We start from the raw sequence: 6027 nt of genomic DNA, 5'->3' as shown, positions 1-6027 counted from the left end.
CAGGAGAATTGCCTGAACCCAGGAGGCGGAGGTTGCGGTGAGCCGAGATCGCGCCATTGCACTCCAGCCTGGGTAACAAGAGCGAAACTCCGTCAAAAAAATAAATAAATAATAAAAAAATAAAATAAATAAAAATTAGCTGGTCGCGTTAGTAAGTGCCTGTAATCATAGCTACTCAGGAGGCAGAGGCACGAGGGTTGCTTGAGCCGAGGAGGTGGAGGTTGCAGTGAGCTGAGATGGTGCCACTACACTCCAGCCTGGGCAACAGAGTGAGATTCTGGCTGTGGGAAGTAGAAAAGTTCCTTTTTAAAGTTTCCTTTCTTGTTAAAGTATAAGTGTGCTAATAACTCTTTGTTAAGCCCCATCCTATGTAGCTGTTAGACATGCCATGCTTACAGGCACGTAGTACATTCTATGTCTTTGTACTTTAACCAAGATATCTGTGCTGGACGTGATATGGAGAGCTGGGACGTGCTCACAGGCATGTCCCAGCTCTCCATTGCTTCTACCTGTTTAGAAAAGTTTTAAGCTGGGCCAGGCGCGGTGGTTCAAGCCTGTAATCCCAGCACTTTGGGAGGCCAAGGCAGGTGCATCACGAGGTCAAGAGATTGAGACCATCCTGGTCAACATGGTGAAACCCCATCTCTACTAAAAAAAAATACAAAACATTAGCTGGGCATGGTGGCGCGAGCCGGTAATCCCAGCTACTCAGGAGGTTGAGGCAGGAGAATTGCCTGAACCCAGGAGGCGGAGGTTGTGGTGAGCTGAGATCGTGCTGTTGCACTCCAGCCTGGGTAACAAGAGTGAAACTCCGTCTCAAAAAAAAAAAAAGAAAAGTTTTAAGCTGTTAGCCAGTCGGGTTTTAGTTTAGATTGTGAGGTTTGGCTCCAATCAACAGAGATCAGACATAGCGGTAAGGATGACCCCAAATGCGTAAGGGATAAATTTGTGTGTGTTGCTTTATTCTTTGTAGTCTCGTGGCAAGATGGCTAGTGAAAGTACCCTTCCTGCAGTCCAGGAAGTAAAAGTTGTGTTGCTGAAAGATCCTTTGTCTCAGTGCTAATTTTCTTTGTGGCACCGTGCATCTATTTCCAACACCTATTTCCAGCACTGTCTCAAAACCCCCTACAATGAAAAAGCAAGCAAAAAAATTTAGGCAAAATTTACATAACATAAAATTAACCATATTAAAGTGGATCCCTTTTTTTTGCTTTATTTTTCAGGGCAAGGAGGGGAGGGAGGGTTCCATGTGATTTTTACATGTTACTGTTTTCTGTTTTGCAACCTAAATTCTTTTTTCTGGATACAAAAATGACTGCATGTTTGTATATAAAATTCAAATACACACATGAAACAGTGACAGTCAAACACTCCCACAATAATCTCACCTTGACTCCAAGGGGATAGCCACAGGTAGGTGAGATTATTCCTCCAAAATGTTCTACTCATAGGTCAACACAAATTATTAACAAAAATTGGATTATGCTCTACATACAGTTCTATTACTTCCTTTTTCTTTCTGCTAAACAATACATTGTGGACATAATTGCCATGCCAGCACCTAATTCCCCTCTTTCCCATATGAACGTGACCTACCAAGGTTACCAATCCCCCATTAATGCGCATGTGAATTGTTTCCAGTTTTTCCCATAAGCAATGCTATACTGAATACGCTTGACCCTACATCATCTTTGCTTACTCTTGGGGTATTTTGGGAGGGAAATCTCTTTCCTTCCTTCCCTTCCTCCCTCCCTTCCTTCCTTCCCTTCCTCCCTCCCTTCCTTCCCTTCCTCCCTCCCTTCCTTCCTTCCCTTCCTTCCCTCCCTCCTTCCTTCCTTCCTTCTCTCTTTCTCTCTTTGAGGGGAGTTATGCTTATTTTTTTGGGGTCTTTTCTGTTTTCTGCCTTTTTGTGGAGAATGAGGTCTCTCTATATTGCCCAGGCAGGTCTTGAACTCCTGGGCTCAAGCTATCCTCCTGCCTCTGTCTCCCTAAGAGCTAAGATTACAGGCATGAGCCACAGAGCCTGGCCTTCTGGCCTTCTGTCTCTCTCCTTCTCTCTCTCTCTCTATTTCCTCTTTCCTTTCTTTTCTTCTCTTTTCTTCTTGAGACAGGGTCTTGCTCTGTTACCAAGACTGGAGTGTAGTGGCGTGATCTCAGTTCACTACAGCCTCGACCTCCCAGTCTCTATCAATTCTCCTGTCTCAGCCTCCTGAGTAGCTGGGATTACAGGCACGTGCCAACACGCCCGGCTAATTTTTGCATTTTTTGTAGAGATGGGGTTTCACCATGTTGGCCAGGCTGGTCTTGAACTCCTAGACTCAAGCTGTCTGCCCACCTCGGCCTCCCAAAGTGCTGGCGCTATAGGCATGACCCACCATGTAGGCCTAGGGGAAATTTTTTTTTTTTTGAGACGGAGTTTCATTCTTTTTTGTTTTGTTTTGTTTAAGGGAGAACTTGGAATAATTCTAAGGAGTTTCACTCTTGTTACCTAAGCTGGAGTGCAATGGCATGATCTCGGCTCACGGCAACCTCCGCCTCCTGGGTTCAAGTGATTCTCCTGCTTCAGCCTCCCAAGTAGCTGGGATTACAGGTACCTGCCACCACATCTGGCTAATTTTGTATTTTTAAAAATTTTTTTCGTTTTTGAGATGGAGTCTCGCTCTGTCCCCCAGGCTGGAGTGCAGTGGCAAGATCTTGGCTCACTGCAACCTCCACCTCTTGGGTTGAAGCAATTCTCCTGCCCCAGCCTCCTGAGTAGCTGGAATCACAGGCATGCATCTGGCTAATTTTTGTATTTTTAGTAGAGACAGGGTTTCACCATATTGGTCAGCTTGGTCTCGAACTCCTAACCTCTGATCCACCCACTTCGGCCTCCCAAAGTGTTGGGATTACAGGCATGAGCCACCATACCTGGTTAATTTTGTACTTTTAGTAGAGATGGGTTTTTGCCATGTTGGTCAGGCTGGTCTTGAACTCCTGACCTCAGGTGATCTGGGCCTGTGGGAAATTTCTATAGGTAGAATTGCCTCCTCAAAGGCTATGCTTATTTTGCATTTTAAGGGACATCCCCAAATTGGCACCTCTAAGACTATACCAATGTATTTGCCCCAAAAGCCACATATGAGGACATCTCGGGAACATTTGATGTATACATTTATAAATGTTCTGCAGCTTTTTTTTTTTTTTTTTTTTTTTTGAGATGGGGTCTCTTTCTGTTGCCCAGGCTGGAGTGCAGTGGTGTGATCTCAGCTCACCACAACCTCCACCTTCCGGGTTCAAGTGATTCTTCTGTCTCAGCCTCCTGAGTAGCTGGGATTACAGGCATGTGCCACCACGCCTGGCTAATTTTTATTTTTTTAGTAGAGACGGGGTTTCACCATGTTGGTCAGGCTGGTCTCAAACTCCTGACATCGTGATCCACCCACCTTTGCCTCCCAAAGTGCTGGGATTACAGGCATGAGCCACCGTGCCCAGCTCTGTTCTGTAGCTTTCACGGGGCTGTCATGGGTCAGGGAGGGGAAGAAGTGGGAGGGTGAGCATAGCCCCATTCTCCTGCACCCCTGGCTGTACAATCCAGCTTCAACTTAGGTTTGTCTTCCAGCTGTTTTCCAGGCAGAGAGCAGGGAGAAGGGGCTGAGGTGTGTGAGACAAAATGTCTTGGAGGGAGGGGGAATCTGGACTCATCCAGAACTCACTTTCTCCCCCTCCACCATGTGTGGGAATATCCTTGGATACATTAGCCACCTATCCTACCCGCCATGGGGCCAACCCCCCCCCACCCTCCCACCCACTGGCTCAAGGGGACGGAAAAGCCCCACTACAAGGACTATCTCAGCAGGGAAAGGGCCCACAGGCCCCTAAACCATCTGCTCAGTGTCCAAGGCATTGCAGAATGTTTGCAAGAATCACCAGCTTCTAGGTTAAAAATATCCCATGCCCAAGGGGCCCTCAGTGTCTGTCTCAGAACAGAGCTGGCCCTAAGCTCTACAGTTCAGTGGCTGGGGAGATTAACTGAGGCCAACTGATTTTTTATTTTCCTCATGGAACTTTGAAGTCAGACTAGTTGGGTTCAAGACCTTGCTTTGTTATTCTCTACTTGCATGATGACAGGCCACTCACCTACCTTCTTGGGCCTCAGTGTCCCTGGATGGGAGAAAAAAAAAAAAAAAGGCCAGGCGCTGTGGCTCACGCCTGTAATCCCAGCACTTTGGGAGGCCGAGGCAGGCCGATCGCCTGAGGTCAGGAGTTCGAGACCAGCCCGACTAACATGGTGAAACCCCGTCTCTACTAAAAATACAAAAATTAGCCAGGCATGGTGGCAGGTGCCTGTAATCCTAGCTACTTGGGAGGCTGAGGCAGGAGAATCACTTGAACACGAGAGGTGGAGGTTGCAGTAAGCAGAGATCACACCATTGCACTTCAGCCTGGGCAACAAGAGCAAGACTCCCTCTCAAAAAACAAAACAATACAAAGAGAGCTCTGATCCTATCTCAGAGGTCGGTAGGTCTCCACCTTGGCTGTGTGCCTATGAAAGCCACCTGAGGAGCTTTACAAAATTCCCTGTGCCCTGGCTGCATTCCAGACCCATTAAATCAGAATTTCTTTCTTTCTTTTTTTTTTTTTTTTGAGATGAGTCTTGCTCTTGTTGCCCGCACTGGAGTGCAATGGCTCGATCTCAGCTCACCACAACCTCTGCCTCCTGGGTTCGAGCGGTTCTCCTATCTCAGCCTCTTGAGTAGCTGGGATTACAGGCGTGCACCATCATGCCCAGCTAATTTTGCATTTTTAGTAGAGACAGGGTTTCTCCACGTTGGTCAGGCTGGTCTCGAAATCCCAACCTCAGGTGATCCACCTGCTTCAGCCTCCCAAAGTGCTGGGATTCCAGGCGTGAGCCACCGTGACCAGCCCTAAATCAGAATTTCTGACGAATGGGTCAGGGCAAAAAAAATGTGTGTTGAAGCTTCTGATGTTTCACCAAGAATGAGATCCACCTCCAGAGAGATGTGGTGAGTAGTGAGCCAGATGGTACAGGAAAACTGCTGCTTTTGGTGCCTGATTCAGAGTTAAGTACTTTAGTGGGGGTGGAGTTGTTGGGGGACTGACTTGCTAAGCATGGGTGGTTGTCAGGGAGGGCTTCCTGAAGAAGGGGGTAGCTGAGCTGTGAACTGAAGGAGGAGAGGCATTAACCAGGACAAAGGGCAGGATGGAATTTTAGTAGCAGTAACAGCACTGGCTGGGGCCTGGAGCCGGGAATGTGTGGCCTTTCTTTTTCTTTTCTTTTCTTTTCTTTTTTTTCTTTTTTGAGACTAAGTCTCACTCTGTTTCCCAGGCTGGAGTGCAGTGACACAATCTTGGCTCACTGCAACCACCACCTCCCGGGTTCAAGCAATTCTCCAGCCTCAGCCTCCAGAGTAGCTGAGATCACAGTCGCCACCAGGCCTAGCTAATTTTTTGTATTTTTAGTAGACGCGGGGTTTCGCCATGTTGGCCAGGCTGGTCTCAAACTCCTGACCTCAGGTGATCTGCCCATCTTGGCCTCCCAAAGTGCTGGGATTATAGGCATGAGCCACTGGGCCTGTCCTTTTTTATTTATTAAAAAAAAAATTTTTTTTTTTGGAGACAGTCTCATTCTGTTGCCCAGGCTGGAGTGCAGTGGCTCAATCTTGGCTCACTGCAAACTTTGCTTCCCGGGTTTAAGCAATTCTGATTCAGCCCCCCGAGTAGCTGGGACTACAGGCACCTGCTACCATGCCCAGCTAATTTTTGTATTTTTAGTAGAGATGGGGTTTCACCATATTGGCCAGGCTGGTATTCAACTCCTGACCTTGTGATCCACCTGCCTCAGCCTCCCAAAGTGCTGGGATTACAGGCGTGAGCCACCAAATCTGGCGGCCTTTTGTATTTTATTTTTTGAGATGGAGCTTTGCTCTGTCACCCAGGCAGCTGCAACCACTGCTCCTTGGGTTCAGGCGATTCTCCTGCCTTAGCCTCCCAAGTAGCTGGGATCACAGGCATGTGCCACCACAC

This window comes from Cebus imitator, unplaced genomic scaffold (assembly GCF_001604975.1).
Source record: "Cebus imitator isolate Cc_AM_T3 unplaced genomic scaffold, Cebus_imitator-1.0 Scaffold434, whole genome shotgun sequence".
Lineage (NCBI taxonomy): Eukaryota > Metazoa > Chordata > Mammalia > Primates > Cebidae > Cebus > Cebus imitator.
The sequence above is the reverse complement of the archived record's forward strand: the minus strand, read 5'-3'. Positions refer to the sequence as shown.